The sequence below is a fragment of the Vitis vinifera genome, chromosome 19, assembly GCF_030704535.1.
Source record: "Vitis vinifera cultivar Pinot Noir 40024 chromosome 19, ASM3070453v1".
NCBI classification, from domain to species: domain Eukaryota; kingdom Viridiplantae; phylum Streptophyta; class Magnoliopsida; order Vitales; family Vitaceae; genus Vitis; species Vitis vinifera.
The window spans coordinates 5,831,249-5,853,585 of NC_081823.1; the positions used below are offsets into that span (position 1 = coordinate 5,831,249).

Here is a 22,337-nt window from a genome sequence, read left to right on the forward strand (position 1 = left end):
GAGGGCTCCTGTGCTGCGAAGTGGCACTCGTGTGCCAAAATGGGTTTCGCAGCTGCGAAATGCCCTCGCAGAGACTTCTACAGTGTTGCGGACTGGTTTGGCAACAAAATGCTAATTTCGCAGCGGCTGCGAAATCTCGCAGACCCCTGTTTTTCCCCTGTTTTCGCTCCGTTTGACTCCGATTTTGCTCCGATTTTGCTCCGATTTTTTTTCTTCAATTTCTTTGCAATTCCTCTTGATTTTGATCATCCAAAAACCTATATTACATCAAAACAAACTAGATTTAAAGCATTGAAATCAAAATTAAAACACTGAAATCAAAATTAGAACAAGTAAAAAGTAAAATAAAAAGATATGGACTAGCTAGTCTTTAAAAAGACTAAGTCCATCAAAAAATTTAATCCTTATTTAGCTTGCCCGGATCCCATATGAAGTTTGCATCCTTCAATTGAGACTTGGTTTGTATGATTTTCCCATACAAAGCTTGGAGAAAAGGTGGAGGCATGTGTTTCTTCATCAATTCTTCCTTGATGACTATCCTCAGTGGTTCTCTTTGTACATTAACATCATAGTCATCTTTCTCTATGCTTTTCCCCTTTTTCTTTCCTTTGATTTCCTCCCTCTTTTCTTTCTCTGTTTCACTATCTACCTTATGCTCTAGCTTGCATGTGGGCAGATCAACCTCTTTACCACTCCTCAGAGTGATCACTTCTTTGACTTCCTTCTCCATTGAAGATTCTTCCTCTTGAGCCTCCACTACATGGATGCCCTTGGAATTTTGATAAGGTTGAGAAGGAGAGTTTTCTTTCTCTTGCATTGTGTTGAGGTTGGCAAGCCTTGAGATTGAATCTTGGAGATTATCTAACTTTTGGGCCATATCATTTTGCATTTCATCCATCCTTTTATTCAAAGTACTCTCCATTCTGTCAATTCTTTGATTGATTTGAGCATTGATGGCTTCTTGCTTTTTAACAAAATCTCCCACGACCTTGCAAAGATTCACCATAGCTTGTTCAAGGTTTGAGGCTTGCGGAAGTGCTTGAACATATTGCTTGTACTGAGGCGGCTGTGGTTTCCAAGAGAAATTTGGATGGTCTCTCCAATTGGAATTGTAGGTGTTGCAATCACCAAACATTTCCCTCTTGGCTGGAATGGTAGGACACTCATCCACCAAGTGCTCATAAGATAGACAAATGGCACAAGGCATAGCTTGCAATGGTGTTTGAGAGATGGCTTGCACTTCTTGCATCTGGTTCATTTCTAGCTCATCCAATCTCCTTTCCATAGCTGCAATCTCTGCCTTCATGTTCATACCATCATTCAAAATATACATCTCACCCTTAGCATTAGGTTGAGACTCCATTCTTCCCATATCTCTAGCATTTAGTTCATCCCATCCTCTTGAAAATTCAGCCACATAACTCATGAAGTTCATGGCTTCCTCTGCTATGGTATTCAATATGGCATGCACAACTAACAACTTGTGAATTAAAAACAGAGAACACAAAAGAAAACAAACGAAAAACAATTCAAAGAAAGAAAATTAAGGTAAACTAAAAACTAGATAAAAGGTATACTAAAATATGAACAATGGAAAATAGACAAATAAAAAGAGTTAGTAAAAGGAAAAGAAAAGTCACCAAACTTGTGATGAAGATCACAAGTACTCTAGAAAGGTGATATCACTGTAAAGTGGCACCATCCCCGGCAACGGCGCCATTTGATTCGTCCCTAGCAGTGGCAGTGGCAATGGCACCATTTGATTCGGGGTTCGATCCCCGGCAACGGCGCCATTTGATTCATGCCCAATTGGTGTCTCAGCTGATTCGTGTCCAGCTGGTGCTCCTTGATTGAGGGAGTAATCAACAAAATTTATAACCTATTACACTATATACTAGGGTAGCAAAGACAAAGCTACTATAGTATAGTGGCTCTAGGATCGTTCACTGGGATGGGTTTTCACTTCACAATTGATATTAATTCAAAGATGAATTGGTGCCTTTTCATTTCAAGGTTAGCTTTAAAAGAAAACATAAACTTGTTTGAATGAAAAAAGGTTTAGATTTAAACTAACCAAAAATAGTAACTGATTTTAACTACAAAGAAAAGTGTTTCTTGGAGTTCAGATCACTAGGCTCGTTCCTCATACAAAATGGAGAGTTCCGGTCACTTGTTTATTTTCCTCGCATTAGAGAATTAACATATAGTTAATTCTCTAACCGGTGTTGTACAGATGCTTCCCATTAATGGGTTCAAACACTAAATCCCTCTCACTGATGCAACTTGCAATGGTTCATGCCTCTCACGAGCACTTACCATTCAAGATGATCTTTAACCTTGGACTTCCCTTCACAAACTCGCAAGAGATAACTAATGGATGTCTCCTAGGAGTCCAAAAGCTTACCAAGTGTTGGCTATTCTAGAAAATCCTACCTTCAAGTCACCTCCCAAAGGCTCGCAAGGGGTAAACTAGTGCATTTCCATGGTTGGAAATCACTTGCCTTACCAAGTGTTGGCCCAGGTGATTTAAAGGCGTTTTAAGTTAACTAAAAACATAGAAATCACTAACGGGTTACACTTTCTCTTCATTAAAAACTAAAACAACAAAACTTCCAAATTATGCATGTGGAAACTTACCCGGCTTTCCTTACTCCAAGAGACAAAAAGCTTAGCCTCTCATCCTCTGTGGAAAAATCCTCAGAGTTTGGTTGGCTAGAAAGTGAAAATGAAAGAGAAGACAAGAATATATATGAAAAACAGAGCAAGTGCTCTGTTCGTTGATTCTATATATTGGATTACATATATGATCCTCCCCCCTTTTACAGTGGATGCAAGGGAATATATATAGAGGAGTTTTTCCAACCTTCCCAACTAAGAAATCTTATGGTTGGTGGATTACAAGGAGAAGAATGGAAATTTATACAAAAATATCTGAAGAAAATATCTAAAAGAGTCGGTGCAAAAATATCGGGAAGCTTCAGGAGGAATTCCATAGCACTGTACAAAAAGGCTGCGAAATTCTCGCAACAAAAGGCTGATTTCGCAACACTTTGGAGTGATCTGCTTGAAATGGCTGTAACTCCTTCGTTTCAACTCCGAATCGTGCACCGTTTGAAGCATTGGATTCTTGACTTCCTGAGCTTTGAAATGGTATATAGAATGTAGAAAATGGACTTCGGGAAGTGCTCCAAAAGTGCGCAAGAAGACTGCAGCTAGCTTTCCTCTGTTTTCTTCACTCTGTTTTTCCTCTCTCCTTGCTTCTCTCCTTGCATACTTTGAACGACTTTGGCAAAGGGCTATGGAGCTCCAAAGCTTGGTTCTTCTTGAATTTGAGCTCTTCATTGCTTTGCCATAACTTGTCCAAGTAGCTCCTCCATCATTTGGCATGCTTGAATTGATTCATAAGCTGATAAAAACATGTAAACTTGCCACAAAATGGTTAAAACCAATTACTAAGGACCTTAATGAATTAATTGGGTTAAATGAATATGATTACTACTCAAAGGTTCTTAAAACCATTATAATTAGGTCTACAAAATAGCACTTTTTGGTAGTAATCAAAATGAGCGAGCAAGTTTTTGAAAATCAATCAAATTTCTTCAAAGAAGATAGCCTTGTACACCTTTGTATAGTTAGTACATTTACCTTGTACACTTGCACAAATTCTATAGAGCTAGAATGCAATGTGTGTATATAGGTGGGTTAACCATATTTCCATTGTCATGACTCAGGGAAAATGGGAAATTTTGAACCCAATTTATGTTCTTATTCATCATTAGTGGGGTAGGTAATCGAATGAACATGTATGATATCAAAAAAATGCATAGGATGAGTGTGTCATCAAGAAATGTGACTGTGGAACGTTCCCCATCTTTAGAAAAGGGAAATGAGCAAGCGAGTTTTTGAAAATCAACTGAATTCCTTCAAAGAATGTAGTCTTGTACACCCTTGTATAGTTAATACATTTACATTGTACACTTAGTGTAAATACCTTGTATACTTATACAAATTTCATAGACATAGAATGCAATGTGTGTATATGGGTGGATTAACCATGTTTCCATTGTCATGACTCAAGGAAAATGGGAAAATTGAACCCAATTTATGTTCTTATTCATCATTAGTGGGGTAGGTAATCGAATGAACATGTATGTGTAAAAAAAAAATGAATAGGATGAGTGTGTCATCAAGAAATGTGACTATGGAATGTCTCCCATTCTAGGCGAAGGGAAATAAGCGAGCAAGTTTTTGAAAATTGGTTGAATTCTTTCAAGGAAAGTAGCCTTGTACACATTTGTATAGTTAATACATTTACTTTGTACATTTGGTGTAAATACCTTGTACATCTTATTTTAGTTGGATATTTAAAATAAAAACTCTTCATCCATCATTTTTCTCTCTTTTTCTTTTTCTTATTTTGATCATTTTTTAATTAATTCAAATCATTAAAAAAAAATCCTTAGTAGATAAATTGCAACATTTCATATAACATATTACCAGAAGTCATGTTCAAAACATTATTAAAATAAGGAATGAAAAATGTTAAAAGAAAATTTAAACTTTTCATTTTAGAATAGTAAAAAAAAAACTTTAAAATGCTTTTTAGTATAAAAGAAAAGAAAATAATGAATTAGTTTAGTTTAAATAGTGTTTTAATCATTAAATTACTTACTTTTAAAATGTAAAAGATAATTTTTATTCATTTAAATTAACATATTTAAAAAAAATTCAGAATAGTTTTTGAATCATTACTGTAATTTTTTTATTTATAATTTAAAAATAAAAAATAATGTTGATTTTAGATTATTTATAAAAGAGTTTTAAAAAAATAATGAAATATCCAAAACCGGTTAAATAAGGGAGAATTGGTTGGAGTTGACATGTGAAGAGTGATGGAACAAAGACAAAAATGATGGGTCCCATAAACACCACAAACACGATTTTTACATATATGATGTGGTAAATCAAATGGGTATTTTTGTCCATTACTATTTCACATCCTTATCATTAATTATGGGCAATAGAAGGACCTAGGGCCAATTTCCATGCCCATAGTGTAAAACACAATTCTCCCTTAGAAAAAAAATGATATATAGATTTTTAAAATGGTCCAAGAAATTACTTTTTAATTCATTATATAAATAAATTATAAATATGATAATAGGAGTATCCAATGCATTCTTGTCTTGTGAACTTAGATGGAATGAAACAATGGAATAAGAAATTATTGAAATGAACAAGAAATGAAACAAAATGTTTGTTTTGTCATTATACCATTTAGAGTGAAGAAATCACTTAATTTAATTATCATATATCATATATGGACTTACATATGAACATAAGAAAAATGTCTAAATGTGTCTTTTGAAGTACATTTACTATAAGTGTTTAACATTTTTTTTTTGTTTTCCATATCACTATTACAAGTATGGGTATACGTACATATTCCATTTTCTTATGAGATAGAGAATAAGTATTTAGATATGAAATATAAGGAGATATAAGATTACATGGATATGCAAAGAGAAAAATAGAAGACTTATGGATGTACCATAATGTGCAATTGATAGATAAGGCCGATTAGGTTGAGCATCATTAATTTCATAATATATTTTAAAGCTACCGCAACCTTCCACAATTGATGTATTTAACTACATCAAATATATAAATATAAAATTTTACAAATTTGATAAACATAATTAGAAAGATAACTAACTTTATATTCAATCATGATTAGTTTACTTGTATAGACGAGAAAGTTCTATCGTTGAGATATAATTTGTTTTATGCAATAAGATTTGCTATCAACTATATTGCCTTAGACAAATTTTAAAAAATGAGGTTCGATTTGAAAAAATTGTTTATAAATGATGAATAAACACGCAAAGAAATTAAATCACATGACAATAGAAAAAGAAATGGAACAAAAAATGTGTAACCACTTTTTTTTGGGATCAAATGACAACCATTATGGCAATATACATGGTTCTTCAAATTGTGGATTGAGGAGTTGTTTCTATAATACTCTTCATATATAAGTTAGTTCACATTATGAAAGAGAACCTCTTAGATGTGTAAAGGTACAAATTAAGTTCAAAACATCATCAATTAATGATAGGATAAAACATTCTATTATCCATTTCATGCAACAAGTAATTGTAATTATTATTTAGTTATTAATTATTATCAATCTTGATATTTTATAAGTTTTGAGTAATACTGATTTTCTCCTTATTATCTTTCAATTTTGTATCATATTATTTCAATCCAAGGTTTCAATACAAAAAGGAAGTTAGTATTGATCCCAATCTAATTAATCATGTTGTAATTGCTAGATTAGACCCAATCACTGAAAATTAGGTAACTTTGATGGTCTTATGTATTTGCAAATTTACTAAATGTTTAATCTTGTCATATTGAATATATAGCTCATACTATTTTAAGAGGCAAATAATGGATTTGATGATCAAGCCACAATCACTTCCAAGACAAAAATGGTTCCTAGTGAGTATTTGCTATAAATAGTAAAAGTAGAATGCTAACATCAAAGGACTTTGATTATCATTCTTATATTAATATATGCATTCACTTCCTTTATTGTTTGCAATTGAATGCATGGTAGTTCATGTATGGGAACAAAACTCTTACACCAAGGAAGTTGGGTATTAGAATTTTGTCACAAATTGCATTGTTTTTAGCTTGTTAGAGAATTGAAGCATATTTGCTATAATCTACACAAAACAAAGGAATCATCTTACCTATCCGAGACTGTAACACTATTTATTTATTTATTTATTTATTTTTTGTTATAACATGAAATTAATGTTACAAGATATAAATGTTGGGAATGATGAAGTTATGGAGATAATTTTCTTAGGCCTTTTAGAGATTTCAGTTCAGGAAAGAGAAGACGAGGAGGACTAATTAATCTAATAGGTTACATCGTTGCACTTAGATGATGATCCACAACTACATATGTTCATGAATCTAACGTTGATGTTGAAAAAGTTTTGTTTGAAGAAGTTTAAAGTGGAAGTCATAATATAAGTAAAACAAATTTGTTTTAGCAGACAATGTGATCATCAATACAACCTCATTGGCTTAGTGTTAACTTTATGAATGATGGCCAAAGTAGTGAGGCTAGTGTTTCTAATTTTAGTTATGCTGGTTTGAGATGAGAGAAAGACGATGATAGAAATGTTGATGAAGACAGTGAGAATTATGGCAATGATGGAAGGGATGTTGGATAATATGACCAAAGTCAACATGCATTGAATCTATTCATTGATGAAGTTGATGCATGCATAATACACAAGACAAAGACTATATATAATTCTAGAAGAGTTGGTCCTTAGAGGAGTTATCAAAAAAGTCGAATAGAGGGAGAAAATAACATAAGATGACAACATTTGACTAGAAGTCCCTTTTTACTAATTTTGAGTTTATAAGTATAGAGACTAAATACAGTAACTCATAAAATAAAGTTAACATTTATCCTTTTATGGCTTACTTCCTTCATCTTATAAGATGGGTTCAAGTTCAACTTATGATGACTAATCCTTCTACACAAATTTTATGCACCATCCCTAGATTAGACACAAAGAGGATTTCAAGCAAACACATGAGTGAACTCAGAGCTTCCTATCCATGTAGAAGTAGTGGGAAGGAGTCAGGAGACCTAATGCATGACATGTTCATGATCATAATCAATATTATGCAATCTCCATGTCCTCATTGAATATTATCTTCATCAAGATGATTTTCTTTTATCCTCAAGTGCCATGGAACTACATTAGTCTTCATTTGGGTATTAAAGGAATCATTGAAATTGTGACATCCCACATCGGATAGGGGAGAAAGTTTCTAACGCTATATATGTAGAGGCTCCTCTTAACCAAGTAGACGCGTTTTAAAGCCGTAAGGTCCCATTAGGCCCAAAGCGGACAATATCTACACAGTTGGGAGCGAATTGTTACAAATGGTATCAAAGCCGATCCTCAACCCTAGTGTGGGGGTTTGTTTAGCCCCGTAAGGGGTGTTTGTCTATTTGGCCCCACAATCCCATGGGACACAACGAGGACGTTGTGTGTACATGGGAGGGTGTTTGTGACATCCCACATTGGATATGGGAGAAAGTTCCTAGCGCTATATATGTAGAGGCTCCTCTTAACCAAGTAGACGCGTTTTAAAACCGTAAGAGCCCCTTTAGGTCCAAAGCGGACAATATCTACACGGTTGAGAGCAGGTCGTTATAGAAATGTAATTTGTATTATTGACATTTAATGAAATCAAATATTTATTCAATATTAGTATTGAATGTATATTTTCAAAATTTATGTCTTCTCAGTGCCCAATATAATATTACTATTGAACATCACAAATTTATCATTCATCTATAGACATATTATTTTTATAAAACAACTTTAATATGTGTATTATATATTATTTGCTTTATTAATATTCTTTCTTAATATTTTGATGAGTTTTGATTAAGTTATATATATAGCAATGAAAAGAAGACCCTTCACCCAACTAAAAACTCTACATAGAGAAGTGAATTAAGGGAAGAGCTAGGGTCCTGAATACAAGTATAGAAGGAAAAGAGTGTCATCACGATTCTACTTTGTTAAATATTTAAATTACCAACTAAGTTACAATACTAATTCAGATTTTCTAAGTTCCCCTTCTATTATTCAATATGAAGAAGAAATGACTCAGAAACTCCAGATTTAACATTGCATGTTTGATCTTGAATCAAAAGCAGGAAGACAGGACGATGTCATGAAAGTTTTGGTAGATTTTTGCGATGGCTTTGATCATAAGAAGAAAAGCAAAGATTTCTCTGAGGCATTATAACTTCAGGTAAATATTTTGTTATTATATAATTGATCATGCGAAGAAAAAGAGGATTTCTTTTAGGGAGGCATCACTGCATGCCTTTCTTGACACTTTGAAAACGTCCTCGTTTCCCTTTTTGCCAATGAGATATAGAAATGCCACACTGATCCTTTCATGTGCCCGGAGAATGTAAAAAGGAAAGTGAGCAAGTATCACATTCAATATCTATCTTTGAAGCAATCAAATGCTGAAATAAGAACTCTATACCATCTTCTATTCCCACATCCCATCTGTCAATGACAAATGCAACTAATGGTATCTTTTTTCTTTTTATATATTTAATTTACGAATACTTTTGGTAGGTTTTTCTCAATAATGTAAGTCCAAGACCATCGCTACAATCAAACCAAAGTTATTTACATTCCCACCATTGTATCCCTTTTCCTACCTAGCAGAAAGGAGCATGTGACAGCAACCTTACATATGCTCTACATAGGCAAACTGACAACCTGAATTGGTTAACACAATCGTATTCAACCCATTTTTCCAATTACATACAGATGCGCTTGGCTGTCTGGAATAATAATGTGATATGAATGGTAGTGGAAAATTTAGAAAAATAAGAACTTTTTGCTGATAAAGATTTTTGTGGGAGTGATTGAGGCTTTCTGGTCAGAGTGTTGAATCTATTTAGGTTCATTTTCATGCATTTTCCCCAGATAATTCTCCTCAAGTTCCAAAGAGAATGTTGAACTTTCGAGTGGAACACGAAAATCTTCACTTCCCACCACAATTCACATGCTTAACAGATGGATATATTCTCCATGGTACAGACTTGTAGGAGAGCTCTCCAGCTGTTTAATTTCTTCAATAGAGCTGGTGCATTACTGAGTTCAGAGTGCAGCCAGAGGCTAAGCACCTAGTAACTAATCGAAGTAGATCGCCGGCTGAGCTCAAATCCATTCCAATATCAGAATAAGGAGAAATTGTAAAGAGAAGACAAGACAATAAAAAATTAGGCCCTTGATGTAATTTCCAGTTTCTACAAAGCGGATCAATTGTAAACAGAAGACAGACAAATAAAAAAAATGCATAATAGATGGAGGCAGTTTATGTGTTCAAAATAAGAATGTGTTTTGAGCAATGTTTCCACTTGATCTAGTGACATGAATGAGGTGCTGAGATAGGTTTCCTGAGCTTCATCTGTGAAACCTGGAAAGCCCTACTTAGTTCCCTGTACTTTCAACATCCTCTTGAACTTGTTTTTGGTACTCCCTGAAGCTAAAACTCCTGTATATTGAAGGTTCTCTGTAACTTTGTATCACAGCATTGGCCAAAGAACAAAAGAAGTATGCAATGGAGAACCTTTCAACTTTTTGATGGTTAAGGACTGGGTGTTCAACACTGTTATAAATCCCATTGCTCCATGCATTAAGAAATTTGACTTCATTATTATTATGGTTAGATTGTACTTACACGGAAAATGATAGGTGGAAAACATTCATAAATGAGTTTAGGTCCTCTAAAATTTTGCATGCTGCCAATTTTTCTCCGATATGTCAAGTACATAATGAATCATCTTCTCATTTTAAATAGAAGAAAAACTTTTCTTTTGGGGGAGAATGGAAGAGTTGCACATAATATGTCGAGGGTTAGTGATTCTTGTATCTTCTTCAACCTTTAAGCCCAACAAAAAGTTTAAGATTTATTACCCAAATGTCTAGGTGTGTGTTTTGGATTTAGCTCTGGACGAAAATAACCACTAATTACTTATATGTTAGTTTTACATACCATGTGAAAGAGTATTTCATTCAGAGGTTGATAGTTAAGATAAGGCCCCTATAACTATCTTTAGGGTTTCAACAGATGCCCATTGATTCAGTTGTTCCAAACTAATGGAAAATGACCATATTGTAGGATGTTTATAATTAGAGCTTCTGGATTGGGCATAACTCCAATCCATTTTCCATCTTTAATGATCTGCAATCTTCCTACCTCATCTTGATGCAATATAGTGAGGAAGTCACTGTCAGTATGCGGAACTATTCTGAATACATTGGGAGATACTAGACATGGTGGGTATCTGTTCATTCGGAGAAAACATGAACTTGGCAAGCAATTCTCCGCAAAGAAAGTGGATTTACCACTCAAATTTTCCACCAAAATTTGAGCTATCTGTTGAGCCAGCTCAAAAACCTTTACTGCAAGCTCGTCAATTGTTGACCTGAAAAATCAATTATAAAGATTACAAAAATTAAGAAAATTAATGAAAGTTTACATGGTCTTGAAGATGATATTTTTGCAAACGATTTATAGAACATACAAGAAAAAACTGAATAAAATATACATCACAAAATCCCCCATGACTTCTGCTAAAGATCTCAATATTACAAGCCATTATTTTTTGTGGATCCCTTGCATGGCACAAACGGCAAACACCCTAAGACCCCTTTTGGATTTGTGAACGGACTCATCTTAAAACCTGGCTTTAGCCATGTGGGAATCTGGGGAAGTGGGCATAAAGCACTCAGATATTTTAACAGCAGAATGTTGTCACACAAAGCCCTCAAGTAGCCTGAATGTATTATTTGTGAATAAAGCAAGTGCCTATACCATCCTAGCTTTCAAGTGAAGAATAAGGTTGGAACAAGCATGTAATGCCCATATTTTCATGTACAAACCTGAGGCAGCTGATTTCACTCTGTTCCTGCATATCGACAAGGGGTATGTGAAAGGCTTCAGACCATGAGAATTGCATGAGAGTGCTTGCAGTTTGTGTTCCCCAGCGGTAATTGCCTGATGGTAAGTTCAACAACTTCTCATTGGCCTTTTTGTTGAAGGGCTGCCGGAATAACTTCACTTGCTCAGAGCGCAACCATGCCACAATATCCGAAGAAATACCATGATTGACCAACTGCAAGAAGCCCCAGTTGGATGCAGCATCACATATTTGTCTTTGACACTCTTTCACTTTCCAATGGGCCAAGATTCAAGAGATTTAGGTCAACAAGTGGAAGATCAAGTTCATCAACAGCAAAGAACTTCTGGAATGCTGTTCCACTTTCCACTTCATCTACACAGTTCCCAGATGGTTCTACAATTTTACCCATGCTTACACAGGCTAGAAGAATTAGATGGAAACTTATAGAACATGAAAATGATCCAAACGTGAGTTTCCAGTGTCTTTGTGCTAATTACCATTGATTCCCAAGTATTCTTTATATTCAAAATGGAGCAAAATCATCTATCACCAAGTTGTAGGATAAAATGTGCAATATACATTAGACATTGAATAATGCCATTATATGAATTTATTATTTCAACCTGTAACTAGAAAGCAGAATCTAGTCATATGGTACTTACTAGCAGAAAAACCATGAAACTTAGTTTGTCCTAAAAACACCATGTATGATGGTAAATTTTGAGGAACAAGAAGGATGCGTTTTTATGAACTACAACGCCAGAAAGGTACCTAAAACTTGGTTCATCACAATCTTTTAACCAACTCGGTGGAATGTATCTGAAATTTGGAGTCCTTTTAGTAAAATAGTATATATGCATCGAATTATGAGTCGATTTTATAATAATTTTAAGAAGTGTTTGTAATATTTTTAACACTTAAAAAATTTTATTTTAGAAATAATAATAACGTTTCGCCCCTTCACCACTGCATGTGCATGGTTGATGAGTTTGCTTTAAGACAAAGTTTAGTCAGGGGACATACATGAAATGTTGCCACAATGCACAAAAAATAAAGAAGAAAAGGTTGTGGTACGTATTTCCATACGGATCCAAGCCAAGGAAAGATGTAGCGAATCTGTCCTCTCGAGTCTAGAACTACCTAGATATATTCATAAACTAACATGCAAATTTTTGGATTCTCAGCCCGGCCCCAGTTTGAATTATTGATCCATACGTAAAAGAGTGCTCTAATCTGAATTGTTGATAGCCTGAGAACAAAAAAGTATTGGTTTTTGAATGCATTTGTACCATATATTCCTAGCGTACTAGTATTTGTCCTACGGGATTTTTGTTGTCAGATAGAAAGAACACTGCTGGTGTTTCAATGCAGTTTCAATGCATTTGGACCATATATTCCTAGTGTACTGATTGAATGCATTTGTACCATATATTCCTAGTGTACCAGTATTTGTCTTACGCGATTTTTGTTGAGGGAGATAGACAGATAGAGAGAGAGAGAGAGCAATGCTGGTGTTCGAATGCATTTGGACCATATATTCCTAGTGTACTGATCTTTGAATGCGTTTGTACGATATATTCCTACTCTTAACGGTACAGTATTTGTCCTACGGGGTTTTTGTTCATATATGTAAGTGCTAATTTGCAACGGTTTTCGCGCTAACTTCTCTACGCCCATTAAGCGCTACGACCTGCCCTCTTTAGATGGTAGACCACATTGCTGCGGTTTTCTTGCTAGCCTCTCTATGACCACCAAGATTTGCAATCTATCCTCTTAAGCTCGTAGACTACCTTACTAGTTTTCCAAATTCACTACCACAGATGCACATGTAATTCAAGAGATTATGTGAATGTATTCAAAGAGATATTCAAAATGGAAATATTCAAAGACGTGTATAGAATTAAGTGCATAATGAAGAAGAATTTACTCTGATAATTTTTTGAATTGAAATTCAATATTTTTTTTCTTTGTATAATTTACTATACACTCCTCTATAAATTTTAGAAAATAAGCCATAAAACTTATACTTTCATTATCAAATTATCAAATTCTTGACAGAGTTAGGGGAAGAGCTCAAAATTGAACCTCTTGGTTACTATCAAATCAAATGACAAGTCACTTAAATGAAGTTAGATGAACCTCAAAAAAAGCTCAGCCTATCATTAGAAACCATGTCTTCCTCTTCTAAAGGAAAAAAAAAAACTCAACCTTAATATCCAAAGTTCCCATTCATGTTGTAGTTTGATCTCAATTAAGCAAAATACTACAAGTTCCCTATTGTGGCAAAACCAAATCACCCCCCTTAGTTTGTGGCATTAGTTTTCTTCATCATCATGTGAGTGAAGGAAAACATATTGAAGAAATTAAGGAAAATGAGAGAAGCAAAAGTCTTACATGTAATACTAATTATAGATAGATTTCTTACTTCATGGCTTCATGAAACTAAAAAAGAAGACATTTAAAGAATGATCTTCGGTGTTGAAATATTATATGATGTATGAACTTCTCTTAAAGGACAACATCTCTCTATTACAATTAAGAGATAAATAAATCTTAAAAAAAATATATGGTTATGATTTTCAAAAAAATAAAAACTAAAAAGGGTTGGAATATCTCAAAAATATTTAAAAGACTTCAAAAATATATGTGACAATCTAGTTAGCTAAAATAAAAAAATAAAAAAACAATTTTCGTCTAATACAAAGTTTTCCAATTCATTCCAAAACTTTGGACAAAGTTATGAAAAGGTTTTGACTTCTAATCCTTACCCAATTTATGCTAGTTCTTTAAGGGCATAAATAATCTTCCACTACCAAAAATGAGGAGGAAAAAATATTCCCCAAGCATGCAATTTATTATTATTATTATTATTATTTACAACACAATCATAGTCAAAATGATTGAGGAGACAAAACTTCACCATTTTTAGGTGTTACAATATTTTGAATATTCTAATATTTTTATCAAGCTTTTACCAAAAGAAATATTTATCATGTTTCTAGGACTAGTTGGATGTTTGTATTTAGTCCCTTAAAAAGGCATAGAAAGTAGGAGTTCAATGACAAATTCAAAAACCACTTTCAAATTTACTAAAATGATCAAAAGTGATTTCTTTCAAAAGACATCATAGATTAAAGTATTTATGTTTAAAACAAAATATTATAAAGATGGTTTTTTTTCAAGCTCACATTCCATGATAACACATTATTTTAAGGGACTTATAGGTTCTTTATTAATTAATATGTATGCATAAGGATGTTTTTGTAAAAATGCAGGTTACACAAGAACTTATGAATGACTTTTCTTGATTGGGCCACTTTATTAATTGGAGCCCAATAAAGCTAATTAATTAATTTAGACCTAATGAGTTAAATTAAGTGATCCAAATCCAAAATATATTTCAATATAAGATAAAATTCTTTATAAAGATGATGACAAAAGCAAATCAATGTTTTTGTGTGATTCTCCAAGGAAGCTTGATTTCCCCCCCTGATTATAACTCTAAGATTCATCGTATTAAGATGTATTTCAATATAAGGACCTAAGATATATACTTCTTTCTTGAAATATCAAGTCTTACAAATTTGAGGTTTATGACATTTGATATTGTCAAAGAACTTTTCATATATGGAAAAATGATATTATTATAATAAGTTTCATATAACAAACAAAAATTAGTAAATAATACTAATGCATTCTACAATATAAAATAAATTTTATATAAGTTTTACATTAATAACATTAGTTTAACTTTTAGCTAAAATCAGATATAAAATTATTTCTAAATAGCTTTTAACCATAAAATGATTTTTACATTACTTTTTTCTATATAAGAATTTGCATATCACATTTGACAATGATAATATGAAATGAGATTTGTGCATAACTTATGATTATGACAAAGCCAAATAATTTGCTTATAACTCTTGACTATATATATAACAAAATTTAAATGAACAAAATCAACATTAATATAAATATAAAAAATTTATTCCATATTAACAATCTCGAGTTTAAGATCATAAAATTACCTTCAAAGCAATTCATATTGATAAGAAAGAATTGAGAGAACCTCTTATTCAAGATGTCATTTGTGTAAGAGATGGAAAACCCTTTAGACGCTTTATAGATGAATTCGATTTAATACTCATTTTTAAGGAAAGTAAATGCAACAGTATCAAATGAATTTTTTGAACTTAATTTAAGGTGGTGATCATCACCTTATTTTTAACAAATAGTACTTATTATAATCAACTGTAACACGATAATTATCCCAAAAAACGAAAAGTCACTTTGGTAGGAAAGTGACAAATAGGAGTATATCCAATTGCAAGGCTGCATTTACTCTTAATGGTCCTATATACGGGAATGGGGTCACAATTTTTTTGGATGGAAATGTTAAATTATTGAGTGAAGTCTTTGTCTTCAAACATTTTACCCTCACAACTTCATAAATATTTAAGAGAACAATAATCATGATTTGGTTCACCCAATTCAACATGTTTATAAAATGAATTATTTAGGTTATGTGATGTCATCCTTGTAAGATGGAGTTGTATTTATGTTGGTTGATTAATTAAGTAAATTTCTCAATATGATTATACTTAATATTATTTGGATCATAATATGAATATGGGAGAATTATGTTTTGGGGGTAGATGGGTCCCCAAATTAACAAAAGGTTCATATAACTTTTCAAATTGAGTTGAAGGATATGAAATAATAACGGACAAATATACCCTTTAAAAACACATATAAAATATTTTATAAAATTAAGTTAAATAATTTTTTTTTCAAAAATACGAAATTAAATAAAAGTAGTTTTCAAAAATATTAAATTAAATAATTTTTTTTCAAAAATATTAAATTAAATATTTTTTTTCAAAAATATTAAATTAAATTAAAGTATTTAAAAAAATATTAAATTAAATAATATTTTTTAAATATTAAATTAAATAATTTTATTTTTAAAAAATATTAAATTAAATAAATTTATTTTAAAAAAATATTAAAATTAAATAAAAGTATTTTAAAAAATATTAAATTACATAAAAATATATTTTTTAAATATTAAATTAAATAAAAGTATTTTTCAAAAATATTAATTTTTTTTCTCAAAATCAACTAAGGGCATTTTTGGAAATACTGAAGGATGATATCCTTCAACTCAATTTCCATACTTTCATTAGGTCTTGGGCTCAATTTGAAAAGTTAGTGGACCTTTTGTTAATTTGGGGACCCATCTACCCCCAAAACATAATTCTCCCTATGAATATTACAAGATATTCCTCCGATACCTATAATCTTTGGTGTCATTAACTAAATATATTACATTTATATGTGGTACCCAATTCCAAATTTTTAAAGTTGCATTTTTATTTTTTATTTTTCCCTACTCCACACTTTTCATTGGGATTAGAGAAATTATCTTTCCCTCTAAACAAAATTATTAAATTAATTGATAAAATTGATTCAATCTATATCTTATATTAATTTATTTTTAGAAAAAAAAGATATAAAATTATATAAATTACCTTGATGAAACTTATTTAGACCTTAATAATCCTTAACATTTTTATCTCTAAAAAGCCGACTAAATTAATGTTACAATACTCAAGTATCCTCTAAGTATGAAATTCAAGATCAATTTAGGAATATAAATATAATAGTGTGGGATCGAGGAAGACTCTTCATTCTCGTACCTGTAAATTTATTCTTTATTTTTGTTTTATTCCTGATTTTAGATTAGAAAGAAAGAAGATGTGGAATCCTTATTAGATGAATAAATTCCATATCCCCTATTAATAATCCTAGGTGGGGAATATTAGTTATTTTTTTTATATATATAATTTTAGATTTAGTTTTTCTAATTTTTGGATATAAAATTATATATAAGCTATAAATATTTATTTCAATTTTTAAATATTAAATTATATATAATATATTAAATTATATATGTTCCTACCTCGGTTTTGAGTTTTTCAAATTTTCTCTATCCCGGAGTTGACCACAACCTTGATTATTACTTATGGTCCTTGTCTTGATTTTTTATTTTTTATTTTCCCTTTATCTTTTGACCATCCCTAAGCCAGTCCATCCTCTCATAAAAAATTTAAGACAAACCCTAGGAAATTCAAATATCAGTTTTCTTTTAAGCATTTAGACTAAATAAAATTAAGTTGATATGTATTAATGCGTAAATATAATATCATTTTTTTTTATAAGTTTGAATTTCATGCATGGAGCGGAAATCGAAATATAAGAAAAGAAAAGAAATAAGAAAATCGTATAATTTTTTTTTTATTTGATTGATTTTATTTTTTTTCCATCTTTCTACAAGGTTAAATCAGGAAACAGGCAACACATAATTGTGATTTGTTCTTTTCTTTTTGGGAAGGTTGTGAATCTTAGTGGGGCCACCCATTTATGGTTGGGAGGTTATGTTGCAAGACAGCCCCAATGCCATATCAGTTGAAGTCTACCAATCACCATTCTCAACCCTAGAAGACCCCATTGGTTGGTGGTTGATGACTTCAATGGTTGGAAATTTGATGCTTAAAAGTTTAAATTTTGATTATTTAAAAATATGATAATTATAATATATTCATAAAGTTTGAGAAGTCAACTATTTTCAACCTTATAAAATCCTAACTTAATATGTGATTCAATAAGCTTAAATATTAGAGAATAGTTGGGATTTATGTACCTTAATAAGCTTATATATATATATATATTCAATAAAAATGATTTTCCTTTTCTTTGAAATTGTTCTAAAATATCTACATATCATCCTTCTCTTCATCATATCTCATAGTTTGTTTGTATGTGTTTTCATTCTAAATCTTTATATTTTTTGGGTAATTAGATCGATGATGAGTTTTTCTTAATCTTTCTATGGATGTACCTATAAATGAGATATTGTTGTGAGCCAATTGAAGTTGTCTCTTGCAACTAATATCGGTCATACCCACACATAGGGAGGCCTAGGATAAGGTATTTTCACATACCCCACCAAACTAGACTAACTTTTCTTATCTCCTTTACTTTTATTTTTCTATAATTTTGATTTATTATTTGTTACATGTGCTAGAATATATATATATATATATATATATATATATATATATATAAAGTAGGAAAATTTTCTAGCAATCTAAAATTATTATTCTTCTAATTGAGAAAAATATAATATATTTGATTTCTATGTAGGTAAAACTATATAGATATTGGTTTGTAAATTATTTTAATAGAAAGAATAAATTTAATTATCTATTAATTTGAAGTTTTACAATTCTTTTCTTTTCTTACTTGTCAAATATCATATTTTCTTCCATTTGATAAGTATTATTGCTATTTACAAAAATCAAATATTATTAGAAGAAAATTAAGATCATGGTCTGATACTTCTCTTGAGCTATTTACGGCTTTCTAGTTACATAAAAATATGTGCAAAAGGAAATGAAAACTTTCCTAAAATTTGGAAATTAATTCTACTTTGATTTATTTTTTCTAAGATTATTCTAAACTTGTTGGAAAGTAAAAGAATGATGCTACAATTATATTTGTTTTGTTATGTTATAAAGGTCATAAATTTCTCCTTAATCTGTGGCCAAAAAAAGAAAAAGAAAAGAGAGACAGATCTATAATAAAGGCATAAAAGAATATCAAAGTTTTATGTGATGAAAATTATATGTATAATATAAATAGCCTTCAAAGGATCTAATTTTCTATGTATATATAGTCATAATATTTTGATAGGTTATTTGAAAGACAAAGATTTGATAATTTTGTTTGAGAAGGGGATAAATGAATTAATTTATATTGAAAATCAAATTTTTATTGTATAAATTAAGGGAAAACGAAAAAAATTATTGAGAAATATTTCCTGTTGAGTATTTATTATTATTATTATTATTATTATTATATAATAATAATAATAAATAGATCATATGAAGAAGATTCAATAGGTAGAATAATACCAATTTTGAGGAGAGAGTCTCTTCCCCATCCTTATGATGACAATGCTACTAATGTAATGTTAGGAAGGGTTTTAGCTTAAATGAGGTAGAGGTAGAAAGTGTTGTGAAGTACACTTCACATGTATCTTTGGAACACTCACCATGTGAGTGTTGCCGTGAGATTGCGACTATGAGATTGAATTATTCTATATTAACTCTCATGAGAATCAAGATACTGACACATGGTTATTAATAATATTAGCCTATCTAGAATCAAGAACCAAGTCTCATACCAATACTATGTGTGTGACATGTAAAAGTTCGGTTCAAAGACTTAATTCAAGACATAATTCACTATGAATCCTCAAATAAAAATTGTCAACACTAAGAATAAGTTCAAATCCAAAAGACGTCTATATTGATTACATATATAAAGTTATTCAATTATTTTCTCTTACCATTTATTATTATTTACACAATTTAAAAGGTAGGGTGGGAAAAGGTTAATATGATAATTATAATATATTTCATCTGATTTTGAAAGTCAATTGTTTGTTACGAAATCTTAACCTTAATATGTAATTCAATAACCTTAAATATTTCTAGTAGTTAAGGACTTATGAATTGTAATATTTTTATCTATTATATCCATAAATGTCATCTCTTATTCAATAAAAATGATTTTTCTTTTATTTTTAAAATTATCTTAAAATATCTATATATTACCTTTATTTTCCTCTTACCTCATAGTTTTATGTGTCTCTTTTCATGGTGAATCTTCATATTTCTAGTCAACTTGATTGTAGACAAGTTCTTTATAATTTTTTTATGGGCGTGCTCATAAATGAGATATTGCAATGAGCCAATTGAGTTTTATTTTAGAACTACTATCCAATAGTCGGTACTTACACATTGGGAGTAAGATAGCATGTTCTTACAAGCTTCACCAAACTAAGCCAATTTTTCTTATATCCATTACTTTAATTTCTATAATTTTAATTTATCATTTCTTATATGTGCTAAAATTTATATGTTTTTTTATAAAGAAGGAAAATTTCCTAACAATCCCCGCAAAACCAGTCAAGCTTCATCCTCTTGGCCTTATGGAATGAGGCCATTTAACGACCTCCTTTTCCATTCATGTTATTCCCCTCTTAATATTGTAATTTAATTTCAACAAATTTAATGATTTTTTTTTTAAATGCTCCATCATTTAAATTAGTATTTTTATATTCTAAGTCATTTGAATCATGGATGCAATATGTACGGATTAGCTAACCAAATCCATGTGAGGTTTTAACAAAAAATCATTTTTAAAATTCATGTTTGAGGTAAGTCGGGGGGTTATATGAATTTAATTTTACTATTTTTGTTATTATCTTAAAATTCTATCTCACTTATTATTTAAATTTTGAAATAAATATATAATTTTTAAATGAATTTAATTTTACTATTTTTGTTATTATCTTAAAATTCTATCTCATTTATTATTTAAAATTTGAAATAAATATATAATTTTTAAATAATAAGTGAGATAGAATTTCAAGATAATAACAAATGAATAAATTTAAGTCACGCAATCCAATCAATTTGACTAATCCAACTAAGTCAAGTGTAATTCAACTAATCCAACTTTAACTTAAATTTATAAGAATAAAGTTGAACTATGATTGCATCGAGTACCTAGGGATGAGGTTGGGTTGAACTTTATATTTTTTAATTTAAGTTGGACTCATTAACTATTCGATCCAACCCACTCAAATTATAGTTTTAGTTTGAACTTTGAGTATATTTTTAAATTTTTAATTAAATTAAAATTTACTTTTTAAAAGATGTTCTCTCTTTTTCAAAATATGGTATAAGTCATTTTGGGTAATGTCGTATTCATATTTAAGAATTTGTTTCCAAGTCGACTAAGCTAAATTTTGAAAGAAAAATTGTTCACTTTTTGAAATTCTTAGTCAAATTACTAAACAAAAACTTGAACTCAAATCTATCTTAAGTTTTGATTATAAATAAACAGAGTTCAAACTAAATTCCAAAACCAACCTCAATTGAATTCTTTGAATTTGAAGTTCTAAGTTTTAAAATTTGATGTGGAAATTGAGTGGTAGATTTTATGTATGGTTGAATTTAATAGATATTTTGTTATCATAAATGTATTATATATGGGGACTAGGCGACATTATTTATCTTTCAGCACTATGCCGACTTTGGGGTGCAGCGACAAGGTACGGCCAACCTTGAATGACTAGGAATAAGACTCATTGAATAAGCTGTCGGGGCCTATTATTTATTTATAACTGAAGTCGGCAACCTTCTTTTCTATCTTTTTTTTTAGGGAAAAAAAATGTTATTAATGAAATTATGGCATGTTTATGATTTTATTCTTCTTTTTAAACCCATTTTACTTTTCTTTCATATAAAAATTAAATCACTTGAAAATTCATAAATTTCTAAGTAATATTAATTATATTTAATTATTTGAAAATGTATATGTTTCTAACTAATTTTAATTAGAATAAATCAAATTAAAAAATAAAATAATCCCGAACTTTGTAAATCTAATCATTCTCATATTTTTATTTGAAAAATAATCAATCTTTTATATAAATATTTTTTTTATCATTTTGACTATTTATATGTATGTTTTAAAAAAATATTTTTTTAACGAGGAAAAATGATAATATTTTATAAAAAAAATATCCAAAAAAAATTTAGAGGATTTTGAGCTTTTAATAATGCTTTTGATCAAATAGCCCTCTTAATTATATTTGATTTCTTCTATATTTTTCTTAATATTTTCTTGAAGTCAAACATAATATATTAAAGTTTCAAAT

At 30.5% G+C, this 22,337-nt stretch overlaps 1 pseudogene; it reads right to left on the reverse strand.

Moving 5' to 3' along the window:
* Positions 1-10,037: 10,037 nt before the first annotated feature.
* On the reverse strand, positions 10,038-11,948 carry LOC100253798 (gibberellin 2-beta-dioxygenase 8-like; annotated as a pseudogene).
* Between the last annotated feature and the right edge of the window lie 10,389 nt (positions 11,949-22,337).